The following is a 20,654-nucleotide window of genomic DNA, read 5'->3' as shown; positions in this document are numbered from 1 at the left end:
AGTGTACTTTCACAAAGTGCAATGGCACTGGGACAAAACCCATTTCAATACCCTGCACTAACACACTGGAACCACAGTATGTATCGTCAGATAAGGGCAACACATCAGACAATATAAACGACTGCGCCGCACCAGTATCTCTAAGGATTTTAACCGGACGCTGAGATGCTTCGTCATTCGTTAGGGACACAAACCCCTCGAAAATGAATGGTTCATAACTGCGGTCGGGGACTGAGACTTTCAAACTACAGTTACCCTGAGGCACCTGTCTAGTTGCAGACCTCACAACCGTATGAATTAGAGCAACACCTGTTGGTGGCTTGGCACAAAGAGGCATCCCTTGTTTGCGTTTAAGCAGGAAGCAATCATTAATCATATGTCCTACTTTATGACAATAGAAACAGGGACGCTCATTCTTCTGGCGTGCTTGATATACTACTGCTGGCCGACTAGGGCTAAAGGTAGGAAACTCAGTGGCTCTACTCTCAGTTTGAGCCGAAAACACACTCTTGTGCGTCAACACAAACTCGTCTGCCAACACAGACGCTTCTGCCAGGGAGGATACTTTCTGTTCGTTTAGGTAAACTACAATGCGTTCGGGTAAGCAATTTTTAAACTCTTCCAACAAGATTAACTCCCGGAGAGAGTTGAAATCAGTTACCTTACTAGCAGCATGCCATTTATCAAACAGATTTCCCTTGTCTCTAGCAAATTCCACATAAGTCTTACTAGAAGACTTTCTATGAGACCTAAATCTGTCGGTATGCCTCAGGCACAAGCTCATAGGCACGAAGAACAGTAGCTTTGACCACTTCATAATTCAAACTGTACTCTAGAGGTAGCGCTGACAAAACCTCTTGGGCTTTACCAGTTGATTTACACTGAAGTAATAGACACCATACCTCTTCAGGCCATTTCAATGCTACGGCTATACGCTCAAATACACAAAAATAGGAGTCAACCTCTGACTCTCTGAGCAAAGGTACTAAGGCAATCTGTCTACTAATGTCAAACGTGTTTGAGGACACAGCAGGTGAGGACGGCTCACAAACAGGCACAGTAGGAACGAAGGCTAGCCTTGCTGTCTCTGCCTCCAGTTCCATCTGGCGCATTTTGAACTCCAACTGCCTTTGTTCTCGTTCTTTTTCTGCCTCAATTTTACACATCTCCAACTGGAGAGTCTCTCGCCTAATTTGGGCTCTCTTCCACCTCCAGTTGGAACTGTGCTAAACGGACATCCCTCCTGGCATCACCATTTGACAGTGGGGAGAGTGGATCAAAACGGGACAATGTGGCTGGTGTTTTAGCCTCTCCCTCATTATCAGACACCAATGGGCTTACAGGAGCAGCAACATCCCCTACAGGGGTAGTAGAGTCAGGCAGCGGTACCACAAGCACCTGCTCTTCCAACAATACATTTAATACTATCTGTTTAACCTCCGCCTTAACTAAACTCTGCGGAAAAGATACTGAATAATGGTCAGCCAAGGTCATTAAATCAACTCTACGACATTTGTCAAAAACCTCCCACGAAGGGTTATCCAAAAAGGATTTCAAATCAAAAGTAGTCATTTTACACTACTTCACAAGTGCCAAAGAAAATAGCAAACACTAATGGTACTTCAGCTATGACGCTCAACACTGAACTATACCACTACAACAATCTACATGAGCGGCATGGGTGTCAGTTATGACAGATCCCGGACGAGGCTCCACTTATGTTACGAATCCCTTTTGGCCCGACAGTCTAGGGGGATGGTAATGAGACCCGTAACATAACTCATGCAAATTATTATTGTGACAAAGTAAAAGTGTGAACGAAATAACCACGACAACAGAAATCTACCGTCAAACTCCAGGTTTATTTATAAACACACGGTAATGGGGGGAACAGGAAAAGGGGCTGAGCTGGACCCAAGGAAAGAAATAATAAATATACAAAAACACCCCTAAGCTAGACTAGCCTACTTTAACAACAGCTAACTAACCAAAAATACAGTGGGTGGTCCGCCCAGTTCTAACTAGTGTATTTAACAAAGTTCACCTACGGGTAGTGTATGCCCATGGGCGACTTGTCTTGGTTTCCCCCTTTTCCCACCAGCAACAAACAAACATAACCAAAAACAATACTCACAGGTGATGACAAAGTGATTTGGAGGTGCTCAAACAAAAGAGAGGTTAAGACACAAAGAGAGGGTGAAACACAGAGACCTACAGACATGGCATTTACAGAGAGATTGAGCTCTAGAGCAAACAACTGATGGGGTTTTTAAACCAAGGGAAAGGAACTGTGATAGGGTAGGAAATAGGAGGAGGTGTGTCTTCTGATTGATGATTGATTGTTGACTGATTGGGGAGTGATTATTTTCACCTGTGAGGGGAGAAGGAGAGAAAAGAAACACACAGGATAACTGTATCCGTAACACACACACACACACACAAACACACACACATAAACAAACACATAAACATAAACACACACACATAAACAAACACACACACACTTTCTTTGGATTTGTGTTATGGTCTGCTACATTATACATTTATACAAACTGCTGAGTGTTTTCTTTCCAATGGTACCAATTATATGCATATCCTGGCATCAGGATCTGAGCAACAGGCGGTTTACTTTGGGTCATTCAGGCGGAAATGAAGAAAAATAGGCCCTACAGCTACATGTCCCTCTCTATCAATATGCTAGTAACTCCCTTCAACCAAATAAACACACACACCCATTTATGCACACACACACACACACACACACACACACACACACACACACACACACACACACACACACACACACACACACACACACACACACACACACACACACAATACACACGTAGCAGTCGGTGTTGTTTAAAATGAGGGTAATGATATATTACAGTACGGCCTAATTTCTATTAAATCATATTGGATGACTGTAACAGGTTAGGATGACAGTAACAGGTTTAGGATAGTGTCATTCACCCAGTTCAATGGAACAGTGACAGGTTTAGGTTACTGTCATTCATATTCACCCAGTTCAATGTAACAGTAACAGGTTTAGGTTAGTGTCATTCACCCAGTTCAATGGAACAGTGATAGGTTTAGGTTACTGTCATTCACCCAGTTCAATGTAACAGTGATGGGTTTAGGTTACTGTCATTCACCCAGTTCAATGTAACAGTGATGGTTTAGGTTACTGTCATTCACCCAGTTCAATGTAACAGTGATGGGTTTAGGTTACTGTCATTCATATTCACCAGTTCAATGTAACAGTGATGGGTTTAGGTTACTGTCATTCACCCAGTTCAATGTAACAGTGATGTGTTTAGGTTACTGTCATTCATATTCACCCAGTTCAATGTAACAGTGACAGGTTTAGGTTACTGTCATTCATATTCACCCAGTTCAATGTAACAACAGGTTTAGATGTGTCATTCACCCAGTTCAATGTAACAGTATGGGTTTAGGTTACTGTCATTCATATTCACCCAGTTCAATGTAACAGTAACAGGTTTAGGTTACTGTCATTCATATTCACCCAGTTCAATGTAACAGTGACAGGTTTAGGTTACTGCCATTCATATTCACCCAGTTCAATGTAACAGTAACAGGTTTAGGATAGTGTCATTCACCCAGTTCAATGTAACAGTGATGGGTTTAATTGTCATTCACCCAGTTCAATGTAACAGTGATGGTTTAGGTTCACCCAGTTCAATGTAACATTTTATATTTCACCCAGTTCAATGTAACAGTGATGGGTTTAGGTTACTGTCATTCACCCAGTTCAATGTAACAGTGACGGGTTTAGGTTACTGTCATTCATATTCACCCAGTTCAATGTAACAGTGACAGGTTTAGGTTACTGTCATTCATATTCCCAGTTCAATGTAACAGTGATGTGTTTAGGTTACTGTCATTCATATTCACCCAGTTCAATGTAACAGTGATGGGTTTAGGTTACTGTCATTCATATTCACCCAGTTCAATGTAACAGTGATGGGTTTAGGTTACTGTCATTCATATTCACCAGTTCAATGTAACAGTGATGGGTTTAGGTTACTGTCATTCACCCAGTTCAATGTAACAGTGACAGGTTTAGGTTACTGTCATTCATATTCACCCAGTTCAATGTAACAGTGACAGGTTTAGGTTACTGTCATTCATATTCACCCAGTTCAATGTAACAGTGATAGGTTTAGGTTACTGTCATTCATATTCACCCAGTTCAATGTAACAGTGATGGGTTTAGGTTACTGTCATTCATATTCACCCAGTTCAATGTAACAGTGATGGGTTTAGGTTACTGTCATTCATATTCACCCAGTTCAATGTAACAGTGACAGGTTTAGGTTACTGTCATTCACCCAGTTCAATGTAACAGTGACAGGTTTAGGTTACTGTCATTCATATTCACCCAGTTCAATGTAACAGTGACAGGTTTAGGTTACTGTCATTCACCCAGTTCAATGTAACTGTGACAGGTTTAGGATACTGTCATTCACCCAGTTCAATGTAACATTAACAGGTTTAGGATAGTGTCATTCACCCAGTTCAATGTAACAGTAATAGGTTTAGGTTACTGTCATTCATATTCACCCTGTTCAATGTAACAGTAACAGGTTTAGGTTACTGTCATTCATATTCACCCAGTTCAATGTAACAGTGATGGGTTTAGGTTACTGTCATTCATATTCACCCAGTTCAATGTAACAGTGACAGGTTTAGGTTACTGTCATTCATATTCCATTCACCCAGTTCAATGTAACAGTGACAGGGTTAGGTTACTGTCATTCATATTCACCCAGTTCAATGTAACAGTGATAGGGTTAGGTTACTGTCATTCATATTCACCCAGTTCAATGTAACAGTGATGGGTTTAGGTTACTGTCATTCATATTCACCCAGTTCAATGTAACAGTGATAGGGTTAGGTTACTGTCATTCATATTCACCCAGTTCAATGTAACAGTGACAGGTTTAGGTTACTGTCATTCATATTCACCCAGTTCAAGTTGACAATAACACAATAAACACTCTTGCCTTCATCTGCAGTGCATTTGGCAACATTGAAATCCCTTGACTTTGTAAACATTTTGTTAGGTTACAGCCTTATTCTAAAATTGATTAAACCGTTTTGTCCTTATCAATCTATACACAAAACCCCATAATGACAAAGCAAAAACAGGTTGAGAAATTTTTGCACATTTATTGAAAGTAGAAAGTAGAAACTTCAATATATAACATTTACAAAATTCAATAATTTACATTTACTCAGCACTTTGTTGAAGCACCTTTGGCAGCGATTACAACCTCCAGTCTTCTTGGGTATGATGCTACAAGCTTGGCACACCTGTATTTTGGGAGTTTCTCCCATTCTTCTCTGCAGATGATTGTGGAATGTTGTCCCGCTCCTCTTCAATGGCTGTGTGAAGTTGTTGGATATTGGCGGGAACTGGAACACTATGTCGTACACGTCGATCCAGAGCATCCCAAACATGCTCAATGGGTGACATGTCTGGTGAGTATGCAGGTCATGGAAGAACTGGGACATTTTCAGCTTCCAGGAATTGTGTACAGATCCTTGTGACATGGGGCTGTGCATTATCGTGCTGAAACATGAGGTGATGGAGGTGGAGGAATGGCATGACAATGGTCCTCATGATCTCTTCACGGTATCTCTGTGGATTAAAATTTCCATCTATAAAATGCAATTGCTTTTGCTTTTGTCCGTAGCTTATACCTTCCCATACCATAACCACATCGTCATCATGGGACACTCTGTTCACAACGTTGAAATCAGCAAACTGCTTGCCTACACAACGCCATAAACGCTGTCTGCGGTTGTGAAGCCGGTTGAACGTACTACCAAATTGTCAAAACCTACGTTGGAAGCGGCTTATGGTAGAGACATTTACATTAATTTATCTGGAAACAGCTCTGGTGGACATTCCAGCAGTCAGCATGCCAATTGCACGTTCCCTCTAATCTTGAAACATCTGTTGCATTGTGTTGTGTCCCCAGCACAAGGTGCACCTGTGTAATTACCATGCTATTTAATCAGATTGTAAACATGCCACCACTGTCAGGTGTATGGATTATCTTGGCAAAGGATAAATGCTCACTAACAGAGAGGTAAACAAATTTGTGCACAAAATTTGAGAGAAATAAGCTTGTTGTGCAAATGGAACATTTTTGGGATCTTTTATTTCAGCTCATGAAACATGGGACCAACACTTTATATGTTGTGTTTATATTGTTGTTCAGTGTAGTGTGTGTATATGTATAGTACCAGCCATATATACTGTATATACAATGCCATAGACAATATGGACAGTACATGAATAAACCAAAGGTGTGGACAGCAGTAGTTGGGTGCAATATGACCATGGGTGCAATACTGGTGCAATAGGACCATGGGTGCAATAGGACCATGGGTGAAATAGGACCATGGGTGCAATACTGGTGCAATAGGACCGTGGGTGCAATAGGACCATGGGTGCAATACTGGTGCAATACGACCATGGGTGCAATAGGACCATGTGTGCAATAGGACCATGAGTGCAATAGGACCATGGGTGCAATAGGACCATGGGCGCAATACTGGTGCAATACGACCATGGGTGCCATAGGACCATGGGTGCTATAGGACCATGGGTGCAATACTGGTGCAATAGGACCATGGGTGCAATAGGACCATGGGTGCAATATGACCATGGGTGCAATAGGACCATGAGTGCAATAGGACCATGGGTGAAATAGGACCATGTGCGCAATACTGGTGCAATATGACCATGGGTGCAATAGGACCATGTGTGCAATAGGACCATGGGTGCAATAGGACCATGGGTGCAATAGGACCATGGGTGAAGCATGGAGGGACTCCAGACAGGTGGAGACCAGGTCCCTTTCTGAACTTCATCCTTTGTAAATACATTGAAGGTGTTTCCTCAAGCTCTCCTTAGCTTACAGCAGGTTTCTGAGTTGGTGTCCTACTCTGCTGACCCACTGTACCCTTCAGTAAATGTCTAACCTAATTTAGTTCCTTATACATGTTTTGCCTTACTAGAGGACATGATCTGAATCACGCACCACAGCCTCAATTGCCATGTCCATCCCAGGCCACCATCTTCATCTTCAAAGTTCCAGGATGCATATCACACATCATGGAAGGTCCCCCTCCCTAGCCAGGCCTTCTCCCTCTCAGACTGTACTATCAAATCAAATCAAATCAAATCAAATTTATTTATATAGCCCTTCGTACATCAGCTGATATCTCAAAGTGCTGTACAGAAACCCAGCCTAAAACCCCAAACAGCAAGCAATGCAGGTGTAGAAGCACGGTGGCTAGGAAAAACTCCCTAGAAAGGCCAAAACCTAGGAAGAAACCTAGAGAGGAACCAGGCTATGTGGGGTGGCCAGTCCTCTTCTGGCTGTGCCGGGTGGAGATTATAACAGAACATGGCCAAGATGTTCAAATGTTCATAAATGACCAGCATGGTCGAATAATAATAAGGCAGAACAGTTGAAACTGGAGCAGCAGCACAGTCAGGTGGAAGTTGAAACTGGAGCAGCAGCATGGCCAGGTGGACTGGGGACAGCAAGGAGTCATCATGTCAGGTAGTCCTGGGGCATGGTCCTAGGGCTCAGGTCAGTTGAAACTGGAACAGCAGCATGGCCAGGTGGACTGGGGACAGCAAGGAGTCATCATGTCAGGTAGTCCTGGAGCTCAGGTCCTAGGGCTCAGGTCCTCCGAGAGAAAGAAAGAGAGAAGGAGAGAATTAGAGAACGCACACTTAGATTCACACAGGACACCGAATAGGACAGGAGAAGTACTCCAGATATAACAAACTGACCCCAGCCCCCCGACACATAAACTACTGCAGCATAAATACTGGAGGCTGAGACAGGAGGGGTCAGGAGACACTGTGGCCCCATCCGAGGTCACCCCGGACAGGGCCAAACAGGAAGGATATAACCCCACCCACTTTGCCAAAGCACAGCCCCCACACCACTAGAGGGATATCTTCAACCACCAACTTACCATCCTGAGACAAGGCTGAGTATAGCCCACAAAGATCTCCGCCACGGCACAACCCAAGGGGGGCGCCAACCCAGACAGGATGACCACAACAGTGAATCAACCCACTCAGGTGACGCACCCCCTCCAGGGACGGCATGAGAGAGCCCCAGTAAGCCAGTGACCCAGCCCCTGTAATAGGGTTAGAGGCAGAGAATCCCAGTGGAAAGAGGGGAACCGGCCAGGCAGAGACAGCAAGGGCGGTTCGTTGCTCCAGAGCCTTTCCGTTCACCTTCCCACTCCTGGGCCAGACTACACTCAATCATATGACCCACTGAAGAGATGAGTCTTCAGTAAAGACTTAAAGGTTGAGACCGAGTTTGCGTCTCTGACATGGGTAGGCAGACCGTTCCATAAAAATGGAGCTCTATAGGAGAAAGCCCTGCCTCCAGCTGTTTGCTTAGAAATTCTAGGGACAATTAGGAGGCCTGCGTCTTGTGACCGTAGCGTACGTGTAGGTATGTACGGCAGGACCAAATCAGAGAGATAGGTAGGAGCAAGCCCATGTAATGCTTTGTAGGTTAGCAGTAAAACCTTGAAATCAGCCCTTGCTTTGACAGGAAGCCAGTGTAGAGAGGCTAGCACTGGAGTAATATGACTATAGACACCATACTATGACTATAGACACCATACTGCCCAGGCCTTCTCCCTCTCAGACTGTACTATAGACACCATACTGCCCAGGCCTTCTCCCTCTCAGACTGTACTATAGACACCATACTGCCCAGGCCTTCTCCCTCTCAGACTATACTATAGACACCATACTGCCCAGGCCTTCTCCCTCTCAGACTGTACTATAGACACCATACTGCCCAGGCCTTCTCCCTCTCAGACTGTACTATAGACACCATACTGCCCAGGGTCTGGTCACAGTTTACCAAGTGTATCTGCTGTGTGGTCCTAATGGGCTGCGGACTTTTTCAAACAGCTATAATGTCCTCTCAGTTTACAGTAGTGACAGATTGCAGCACTAAACCTACAGCTGTTGGAATTACGGGCACCCCCCACATCTGAAACAGGCTCTGATGTCCTCTCTGACTCCGCCCCCACAGGCCTACTATTGAGATGAATATCAGACACAGTCTAATGACATGGTCTCAGGGTGAAGCATGCAGGCATTCTCTACAGCAATCTCAGCCAACAAGGCTTTTTCCTACGTCGCTCTAAATGCCAGATTGGGCTCAGCCAAAAGGTACCATTGGAGAGACTCATTTAACCCCCCTCCACAAAACAATCCTGTCACTCAGCGTCGGTTCCAGCTGATCTCTAAAATTACCGAAATGAAACTGGAGATAATCTGATCTGCCTTTCGGTTACAGTTATGAAAATGAATACTCTTCACCCCTTCTGACAGAGCTGTGCTGAAATTCCACTTCACACATACCACTATCATAACTCGTCTCAGAAAGCAGCCCTGGAATAAGGTCATGTAGAATACGACCCTTCACATACTCAGCAGCTCAGCAAGATTCGTTTTGGCATTATCAATGTCATTAACCACAAAAACAAGGCATTTCAGGAGCTATCGTTTTCATCAACAAACTCCTCAACCTTCCCAAATAAAGACATTATCACATCATTACCTTGACTTGGAAAAGTTGCAGTGTTGGATAGCCTGCTAGCTAACATAAAAAACACGATTGTCTTTTGGAGTGACGTTGTTGAGTGAATGAGCTATTAGCTAGCTGAGTGAAAGAGCTATTAGCTGAGTGAATGAGCTATTAGCTAGCTGAGTGAAAGAGCTATTAGCTGAGTGAATGAGCTATTAGCTAGCTGAGTGAATGAGCTATTTGCTAGCTGAGTGAGTGAAAGGTAAACTAAGAAAAAAAATACCACTCAAACTTTCTCAATTCAACTCAATTCGCTTTATTGGCATAACGTAACGATGTACATATTGCCAAAACTTATTTAGGATATTTACAATATAAAAGTAAATAAATATGAGAATCAAATTGTCAACGGGACAACAGTAACCAAGGGTCAAAATAACCATACATTCAACAATAACAATAAGCATTCAATAACCATACAGTAGAGGACATGTGCAGGTTGATTGGTCTGTCAGACACTGTCCCTCATCTTATGGCAGGCAGCAATGTAATGGTCTGCCAACCCACAGCTTCCTCCCCCAACAGGACGGGTAGCCTACTCTCATTAGAGAGGTCTTTGAAACCTTGAATAAGGGTTTAAAATTTGGGAAAATGACACTCTCTAATTGTTTTATATTTTTGACATTTTGTCAGGAAATGCAGCTCCGTCTCAGGTTCTGCTGTTGTGCAGTGGTTGCACAGCCTTTCCTCTACGGGGAGCCAGGTTTTCCTGTGTCTACCCTTCTCAATGGCAAGGCTGTGCTCACTGAGCCTGTAATTTGTCAAGGTTTTTCTAAGGTTTTGATCAGTAACCATGGTCAAATAGTTAGCCACAGTGTACTGTTGGTTTAGGGCTAGATAGTACTGCATTTTGCTTTGTGCTTGTGCTTGTGTTTCCCAATAAGCAATACAGTTTTGTTTTGACTGTGTTGTAATTTGGTTTATCCTGATTGATTGGATGTTCTGGTCCTGAGGCTTCAGTGTGTTAGTAGAGCAGGTTTGTGAACTCACTCCCAGGACCAGCTGGATGAGGGGACTGAGGCTTCAGTGTGTTAGTAGAACAGCTTTGTGAACTCAGCCCCAGGACCAGCTGGATGAGGGGACTCTTTTCTTTGCTCAGCTCTTGACATTGCAGGGCTTGGTAATGATATGAGAGGGGGTCACTGTATTTTAGATGTTTCCAAAACCTAATTTTTGAGTTTTATTATTTGTGGATATTGGCCTAATTCTGCCCTGCATGCATTGTTTGTAGTTTTCCTCTGGACATGTAGGAGAATCTTACAGAACTCTGCATGTAGGGTTTCAGTGGGGTGGTTGTCCCATTTGATGAAATCTTGTTTTGCAAGTGGACCCCACACCTCGCTGCCATGAAGGGCAATAGGTTCAATGACACATTCAATTAGTTTTAGCCAAATTTTAATAGGTATTTCAATTTGAATTAGCTTTTTAATGGCGTAGAATGCTCTGTCTCTCTCTCTCTCTCTCTCTCTCTCTCTCTCTCTCTCTCTCTCTCTCTCTCTCTCTCTCTCTCTCATTTTGAAATGTCCAGTGAACTCGGAAAGTATTCTCGTTGATCTTTTATACATTACAGCCTTATTCTGAAATTGTGTTTTCCTCCATTTGTTGTCCTTAAGCCACAACTTTGGAAGTATGCTTGTTTTCATTGTCCATTTGGAAGACCCATTTGCGACCGAGCTTTAACTTACTGACTGATGTCTTGAGATGATGCTTCAATATATCCACATAATTTTCCTCCCTCATGATGCCATCTATTTTGTGAAGTGCACCAGTCCCTCCTGCAGTAAAGCACCCCCACAACATGATGCTGCCTTGCCCGTGCTTCACGGTGGGGATGGTGTTCTTCGGCATGCAGTCCTCCCCTTTTTTCCTCCAAACATAATGATGGTCATTATGGCCAAACAGTTCTATTTTGTTCCATCACACCAGAGGACATTTCTCCAAAAAGTATGATCTTTGTCCCCATGTGCAGTTGCAAACCGTAGTCTGGCTTTTTTGGGGCGGTTTTGTAGCAGTGGCTTCTTCCTTAATGAGCGGCCTTTCAGGTTGTGTCGATATTGGACTCGTTTAAACTGTGGATATAGATACTTTTGTACCTGTTTTCTCCAGCATCTTCACAAGGTCCTTTGCTGTAGTTCAGGGATTGATTTGCACTTTTCGCAACAAAGTAAGTTCAGAACGCGTCTCATTCCTGAGCGGTATGACAGCTGCATGGTCCCATGGTGTTTATACTTGTGTACTATTGTTTGTACAGATGAACGTGGTACCTTCAGGTGTTTAGAAATTGCTCCCAAAGATGAACCAGACTTGTGGAGGTCTACAATTGGTCTTGGTTGATTTCTGTTGATTTTTCCCATGATCTCTAGCAAAGAGGCACTGAGTTTGAACGTAGTCCTTGAAATACATTCACAGGTACACCTCCAATTGACTCAAATTATGTCAATTAGCCTATCAGAAGCTTCTAAAGCCATGACATAATTTTCTGGAATTTTCCAAGCTGTTTAAGGCACAGTCAACTTAGTGTATGTAAACTTCTGACCCACTGGAATTGTGATACAGTGAATTATAAGTGAAATAATCGGTCTGTTAACAATGTCACATGTGACATGTGTCATGCACAAAGTAGATGTCCTAACCGACTTCCCAAAACTATAGTTTGTTAACAAGAAATGTGTGGAGTGGTTGAAAAACGAGTTTTAATGACTCCAACCTAAGTGTATGTAAACTTCCTACTTCAACTGATGGCCCCCTTCCTCCTCTGAGGAGCCACCACTGACACACACACACACACACACACAGCATCAGGAGAACATTGTCTTCCATACCACTAAACAGACCACGTTCTGCGTTACTGGAGGTAAACTGCATCATATGAAGGTTTTATTTACTAAGACACATCCTCAGAGCACTGCTTAGCAACTATGTGAAGAGAGTGTTTGGTGATTTTATCAGAGTGTCGAGTTCCAACAGCGAATCAAATTCTTAGATGGTTTACATACTCCCTGTCTAAGGGGGGAGTGGCTTGTCTGGGTGGGTTGTCTGGGTGGGTTGACTGGGTGGGATGTCTGGGTGGGATGTCTGGGTGGGTTGTCTGGGTGGGTTGTCTGGGTGGGTTGTCTGGGTGGGTTGTCTGGGTGGGTTGTCTGGGTGGGTTGTCTGGGTGGGTTGACTGGGTGGGTTGTCTGGGTGTCTGGGTTGTCTGGGTGGGTTGTCTGGGTGGGTTGTCTGGGTGGGTTGACTGGGTGGGATGTCTGGGTGGGATGTCTGGGTGGGTTGTCTGGGTGGGTTGTCTGGGTGGGTTGTCTGGGTGGGTTGTCTGGGTGGGTTGTCTGGGTGGCTTGTCTGGGTGGGTTGACTGGGTGGGATGTCTGGGTGGGATTGTCTGGGTGGGTTGTCTGGTGGGTTGACTGGGTGGGTTGTCTGGGTGGGTTGTCTGGGTGGGTTGTCTGGGTGGGTTGTCTGGGTGGGTTGACTGGGTGGGTTGTCTGGGTGGGTTGTCTGGGTGGGTTGTCTGGGTGGGTTGTCTGGGTGGGTTGACTGGGTGGGATGTCTGGGTGGGTTGTCTGGGTGGGTTGTCTGGGTGGGTTGTCTGGGTGGGTTGTCTGGGTGGGTTGTCTGGGTGGGTTGTCTGGGTGGGTTGTCTGGGTGGGTTGTCTGGGTGGGTTGTCTGGGTGGGTTGTCTGGGTGGGTTGTCTGGGTGGCTTGTCTGGTGGCTTGTCTGGTGGGTTGTCTGGGTGGGTTGTCTGGGTGGGTTGACTGGGTGGGATGTCTGGGTGGGATGTCTGGGTGGGTTGTCTGGGTGGGTTGTCTGGGTGGGTTGTCTGGGTGGGTTGACTGGGTGGGTTGTCTGGGTGGGATGTCTGGGTGGCTTGTCTGGTGGCTTTTCTCGGTTGGGTTGACTGGGTGGCTTGTCTGGGTGGGTTGACTGGGTGGGATGTCTGGGTGGGTTGTCTGGGTGGGTTGTCTGGGTGGGTTGTCTGGGTGGGTTGTCTGGGTGGGTTGTCTGGGTGGGTTGTCTGGGTGGGTTGTCTGGGTGGGTTGTCTGGGTGGGATGTCTGGGTGGGATGTCTGGGTGGGTTGTCTGGGTGGGTGGGTTGGGTTGTCTGGGTGGGTTGTCTGGGTGGGTTGTCTGGGTGGGTTGTCTGGGTGGGTTGTCTGGGTGGGTTGTCTGGGTGGGTGTCTGGGTGGGTTGTCTGGGTGGGTTGTCTGGGTGGGTTGTCTGGGTGGGATGTCTGGTGGGTTGTCTGGGTGGGTTGTCTGGGTGGGATGTCTGGGTGGGTTGTCTGGGTGGGTTGTCTGGGTGGGATGTCTGGTGGGTTGTCTGGGTGGGATGTCTGGGGGTTGTCTGGGTGGGTTGTCTGGGTGGGTTGACTGGGTGGGTTGTCTGGTGGGTTGTCTGGGTGGGTTGTCTGGGTGGGTTGTCTGGGTGGGTTGACTGGGTGGGATGTCTGGGTGGGTTGTCTGGGTGGGTTGTCTGGTGGGTTGACTGGGTGGGTTGTCTGGGTTGGGGGTTGTCTGGGTGGGTTGTCTGGGTGGGTTGTCTGGGTGGGTTGTCTGGTGGCTTGTCTGGTGGGTTGTCTGGGTGGGTTGTCTGGGTGGGTTGTCTGGGTGGGTTGTCTGGGTGGCTTGTCTGGTGGCTTGTCTGGTGGGTTGTCTGGGTGGGTTGTCTGGGTGGGTTGTCTGGGTGGGATGTCTGGGTGGGTTGTCTGGGTGGGTTGTCTGGTGGGTTGACTGGGTGGGTTGTCTGGGTGGGTTGTCTGGGTGGGTTGTCTGGGTGGGTTGTCTGGGTGGGTTGTCTGGTGGGTTGTCTGGTGGGTTGTCTGGGTGGGTTGTCTGGGTGGCTTGTCTGGTGGCTTTTCTGGGTTGGGTTGTCTGGGTGGGTTGTCTGGGTGGGTTGTCTGGTGGGTTGACTGGGTGGGTTGTCTGGGTGGGTTGTCTGGGTGGGTTGTCTGGGTGGGTTGTCTGGGTGGCTTGTCTGGTGGCTTGTCTGGTGGGTTGTCTGGGTGGGTTGTCTGGGTGGGTTGTCTGGGTGGGTTGTCTGGGTGGCTTGTCTGGTGGCTTGTCTGGTGGGTTGTCTGGGTGGGTTGTCTGGGTGGGTTGACTGGGTGGGATGTCTGGGTGGGTTGTCTGGGTGGGTTGTCTGGTGGGTTGACTGGGTGGGTTGTCTGGGTGGGTTGTCTGGGTGGGTTGTCTGGGTGGGTTGTCTGGGTGGCTTGTCTGGTGGCTTGTCTTGTCTGGTGGGTTGTCTGGGTGGGTTGTCTGGGTGGCTTGTCTGGTGGCTTTTCTCGGTTGGGTTGTCTGGGTGGGTTGTCTGGGTGGGTTGTCTGGGTGGGTTGTCTGGGTGGCTTGTCTGGTGGGTTGTCTGGTGGGTTGTCTGGGTGGGTTGTCTGGGTGGGTTGTCTGGGTGGGTTGTCTGGGTGGGTTGTCTGGCTGGGTTGTCTGGGTGGGTTGTCTGGGTGGGTTGTCTGGGTGGGTTGTCTGGGTGGGTTGTCTGGGTGGCTTGTCTGGGTGGGTTGTCTGGGGGTTGGGTTGTCTGGGTGGGTTGTCTGGGTGGGTTGTCTGGGTGGGTTGTCTGGGTGGGTTGTCTGGGTGGGTTGTCTGGGTGGGTTGTCTGGGTGGGTTGTCTGGGTGGGTTGTCTGGGTGGCTTGTCTGGGTGGGTTGTCTGGGTGGCTTGTCTGGGTGGGTTGTCTGGGTGGGTTGTCTGGGTGGGTTGTCTGGGTGGGTTGTCTGGATGGGTTGTCTGGGTGGGTTGTCTGGGTGGGTTGTCTGGGTGGCTTGTCTGGGTGGGTTGTCTGGGTGGGTTGTCTGGGTGGGTTGTCTGGGTGTGCTTGTCTGGGTGTGCTTGTCTGGGTGGTTTGTCTGGGTGTGCTTGTCTGGGTGTGCTTGTGTGTATGTGTCGTTGTGTGTATGTGCGTGTATTTGTGTGTCTGTGTGTGTGTATCTGTGTGTGTATTTGTAAGTCTGTGTGTGTGTATCTGTGTGTGTATTTGTGTGTCTGTGTGTGTATCTGTGTGTGTATTTGAGTGTCTGTGTGTGTGTATCTGTGGTGTGTATTTGAGTGTGTGTGTGTGTGTGTGTTTATCTGTGGTGTGTATTTGAGTGTGTGTGTGTGTGTTTATCTGTATATCTGTGTGTGTCATGTTTATCAAAATCTAAGTCACCTAGACTACCACCACACTGTCACCTAGACTACCACCACACTGTCACCTAGACTACCACCACACGGTCACCTAGACTACCACCACACTGTCACCTAGACTACCACCACACTGTCATCAAGACAACCACCACACTGTCATCAAGACAACCACCACACTGTCACATAGACTACCACCACACTGTCACCTAGACTACCACCACACTGTCACCTAGACTACCACCACACTGTCACCTAGACTACCACCACACGGTCACCTAGACTACCATCACACTGTCACCTAGACTACCACCACACTGTCATCAAGACAACCACCACACTGTCATCAAGACAACCACCACACTGTCACATAGACTACCACCACACTGTCACCTAGACTTCCACCACACTGTCACCTAGACTACCACCACACTGTCACCTAGACTACCAACACACTGTCACCTAGACTACCACCACATTTCACCTAGACTACCACCACACTGTCATCTAGACTACCACCACACGGTCACCTAGACTAACACCACACTGTCATCTAGACTACCACCACACGGTCACCAAGACTACCACCACACTGTCACCTAGACTACCACCACACGGTCACCTAGACTACCACCACACTGTCACCTAGACTACCACCACACGGTCACCTAGACTAGGTGGGGGATAGAAGGTGCTGGAAAGAGAGGTGGGGGATAGACCAGGTGGGGATAGAGAGAGGATAGAGGGAGGTGGGGGGGGGATAGAGAGGTGGGGGAGGAAAGAGAGGTGGGGGATAGAGAGAACTGGGGGGAGATAGAGAGGTGGGGGATAGAGAGAGGGGGAAAGAGAGGTGGGGGATAGAGAGAGGGGAAAGAGAGGTGGGGGAAAGAGAGAGGTGGGGGGATAGAGAGGTGGGGGATAGAGAGTTGGGGGATAGAGAGAGGTGGGGGGATAGAGAGAGGTGGGGATAGAGAGGTGTGAGTCTGTCTCTCTGTCTCTGTCTCTCTGTCTCTGTTTATAACTAGAGTCTGTCTCTCTGTCTCTGTTTATAACTAGAGTCTGTCTCTCTGTCTCTCTGTCTCTGTTTATAACTAGAGTCTGTCTCTCTGTCTCTGTTTATAACTGGAGTCTGTCTCTCTGTCTCAATTCAATTCAATTCAATTCAAGGGCTTTATTGGCATGGGAAACATGTTAACATTGCCAAAGCAAGTGACGTAGATAATATATAAAGTGAAATAAACAATAAAAATTAACAGTAGACATCACACATACAGAAGTTTCAAAACAATAAAGACATTACAAATGTCATATTATATATATATATACTATATATATACAGTCTCTCTGTCTCTCTGTCTCACTGTCTCTCTGTCTCTGTTTATAACTGGAGTCTGTCAATCTGTCTCTGTTTATAACTGGAGTTTGTGTCACGCCTTGGTCTTAGTATTTTGTGTTTTCTTTAATTATTTGGTCAGGCCAGGGTGTGACATGGGTTATTGTGGTGTGTTTTTGTCTTAGGGGTTTTGTGGGGTGTCTACGTAGTCTATGGCTGCCTGAGGCGGTTCTCAATCAGAGTCAGGTGATTATCGTTGTCTCTGATTGGGAGCCATATTTAGGCAGCCATATTCTGTGAGTGTTTTGTGGGTGATTGTTCCTGTCTCTGTGTTAGTTGTCACCAGACAGGCTGTATTAGGTTTTCACATTTCCGTTTCTTGTTTTTGTATGTTTCGTATTTATCGTCATTAAAGATGTCTCGATTTAACCACGCTGCATTTTGGTCCGACTCTCCTTCGACGGAAGAAAGTTACAGTCTGTCTCTCTGTCTCTCTGTCTCTGTTTATAACTAGAGTCTGTCTCCCTGTCTCTCTGTCTCTGTTTATAACTAGAGTCTGTCTCTCTGTCTCTCTGTCTCTGTTTATAACTAGAGTCTGTCTCTCTGTCTCTCTGTCTCTGTTTATAACTAGAGTCTGTCTCCCTGTCTCTGTCTCTCTGTCTCTGTTTATAACTAGAGTCTGTCTCTCTGTCTCTCTGTCTCTCTGGCTCTGTTTATAACTAGAGTCTGTCTCCCTGTCTCTGTCTCTCTGTCTCTGTTTATAACTAGAGTCTGTCTCTCTGTCTCTCTGTCTCTCTGTCTCTGTTTATAACTAGAGTCTGTCTCTCTGTCTCTGTTTATAACTAGAGTCTGTCTCTCTGTCTCTCTGTCTCTGTTTATAACTAGAGTCTGTCTCTCTGTCTCTCTGTCTCCCTGTCTCTCTGTCCCTGTTTATAACTAGAGTCTGTCTCTCTGTCTCCCTGTCTCTGTTTATAACTAGAGTCTGTCTCTCTGTCTCTCTGTCTCTGTGTATAACTGGAGTCTGTCTCTCTGTCTCTGTTTATAACTAGAAGTCTGTCTCTCTGTCTCTCTGTCTCTGTTTATACCTGGAGTCTGTCTCTCTGTCTCTGTTTATAACTGGAGTCTGTCTCTCTGTCTCTGTTTATAACTAGAGTCTGTCTCTCTGTCTCTAAATGTGTCTGTCTCTCTGTCTCTGTTTATAACTAGAAGTCTGTCTCCCCGTCTCTCTGTCTCTGTTTATAACTGGAGTCTCTGTCTCTATGTCTCTCTGTCTCTGTTTATAACAGGAGTCTGTCTCTCTGTCTCTCTGTCTCTCTGTCTCTGTTTATAACTGGAGTCTGTCTCTCTGTCTCTCTGTCTCTCTGTCTCTGTGTATAACTGTTTATAACTGAGTCTGTCTCTCTGTCTCTCTGTCTCTGTTTATAACTAGAAGTCTGTCTCTCTGTCTCTCTGTCTCTGTTTATAACTGGAGTCTGTCTCTCTGTCTCTGTTTATAACTGAGTCTGTCTCTCTGTCTCTCTGTCTCTGTTTATAACTGGAGTCTGTCTCTCTGTCTCTCTGTCTCTGTTTATAACTAGAAGTCTGTCTCTCTGTCTCTCTGTCTCTATTTATAACTGGAGTCTGTCTCTCTGTCTCTGTTTATAACTAGAGTCTGTCTCCCTGTCTCTGTCTCTCTGTCTCTGTTTATAACTAGAGTCTGTCTCCCTGTCTCTGTCTCTCTGTCTCTGTTTATAACTAGAGTCTGTCTCTCTGTCTCTCTGTCTCTCTGGCTCTGTTTATAACTAGAGTCTGTCTCCCTGTCTCTGTCTCTCTGTCTCTGTTTATAACTAGAGTCTGTCTCTCTGTCTCTCTGTCTCCCTGTCTCTCTGTCCCTGTTTATAACTAGAGTCTGTCTCTCTGTCTCCCTGTCTCTGTTTATAACTAGAGTCTGTCTCTCTGTCTCTCTGTCTCTGTGTATAACTGGAGTCTGTCTCTCTGTCTCTGTTTATAACTGGAGTCTGTCTCTCTGTCTCTCTGTCTCTGTTTATAACTGGAGTCTGTCTCTCTGTCTCTGTTTATAACTAGAGTCTGTCTCTCTGTCTCTCTGTCTCTGTTTATAACTGAAGTCTGTCTCTCTGTCTCTCTGTCTCTGTTTATAACTGGAGTCTGTCTCTCTGTCTCTCTGTCTCTGTTTATAACTGGAGTCTGTCTCTCTGTCTCTCTGTCTCTGTTTATAACTGGAGTCTGTCTCTCTGTCTCTGTGTATAACTGGATTATGTCTCTCTGTCTCTGTTTATAACTGGAGTCTGTCTCTCTGTCTCTCTGTCTCTGTTTATAACTGGAGTCTGTCTCTCTGTCTCTGTTTATAACTGGAGTCTGTCTCTCTGTCTCTGTTTATAACTAGAGTCTGTCTCTCTGTCTCTAAATGTGTCTGTCTCTCTGTCTCTGTTTATAACTAGAAGTCTGTCTCTCCGTCTCTCTGTCTCTGTTTATAACTGGAGTCTCTGTCTCTATGTCTCTCTGTCTCTGTTTATAACAGGAGTCTGTCTCTCTGTCTCTCTGTCTCTCTGTCTCTGTTTATAACTGGAGTCTGTCTCTCTGTCTCTCTGTCTCTCTGTCTCTGTGTATAACTGTTTATAACTGGAGTCTGTCTCTCTGTCTCTCTGTCTCTGTTTATAACTAGAAGTCTGTCTCTCTGTCTCTCTGTCTCTGTTTATAACTGGAGTCTGTCTCTCTGTCTCTGTTTATAACTGGAGTCTGTCTCTCTGTCTCTCTGTCTCTGTTTATAACTGGAGTCTGTCTCTCTGTCTCTCTGTCTCTGTTTATAACTAGAAGTCTGTCTCTCTGTCTCTCTGTCTCTATTTATAACTGGAGTCTGTCTCTCTGTCTCTGTTTATAACTAGAGTCTGTCTCCCTGTCTCTGTCTCTCTGTCTCTGTTTATAACTAGAGTCTGTCTCCCTGTCTCTGTCTCTCTGTCTCTGTTTATAACTAGAGTCTGTCTCTCTGTCTCTCTGTCTCTGTTTATAACTAGAGTCTGTCTCTCTGTCTCTGTTTATAACTAGAGTCTGTCTCTCTGTCTCTCTGTCTCTGTTTATAACTAGAGTCTGTCTCTCTGTCTCTCTGTCTCCCTGTCTCTCTGTCCCTGTTTATAACTAGAGTCTGTCTCTCTGTCTCCCTGTCTCTGTTTATAACTAGAGTCTGTCTCTCTGTCTCTCTGTCTCTGTGTATAACTGAGTCTGTCTGTCTCTCTGTCTCTGTTTATAACTGGAGTCTGTCTCTCTGTCTCTCTGTCTCTGTTTATAACTGGAGTCTGTCTCTCTGTCTCTGTTTATAACTAGAGTCTGTCTCTCTGTCTCTCTGTCTCTGTTTATAACTGAAGTCTGTCTCTCTGTCTCTCTGTCTCTGTTTATAACTGGAGTCTGTCTCTCTGTCTCTCTGTCTCTGTTTATAACTGGAGTCTGTCTCTTTGTCTCTCTGTCTCTGTTTATAACTAGAAGTCTGTCTCTCCGTCTCTCTGTCTCTGTTTATAA

The sequence above is a fragment of the Oncorhynchus tshawytscha genome, unplaced genomic scaffold (genome assembly GCF_018296145.1).
Source record: "Oncorhynchus tshawytscha isolate Ot180627B unplaced genomic scaffold, Otsh_v2.0 Un_contig_4774_pilon_pilon, whole genome shotgun sequence".
Classification (NCBI taxonomy): Eukaryota; Metazoa; Chordata; class Actinopteri; order Salmoniformes; family Salmonidae; genus Oncorhynchus; species Oncorhynchus tshawytscha.
The sequence above is the reverse complement of the archived record's forward strand: the minus strand, read 5'-3'. Positions refer to the sequence as shown.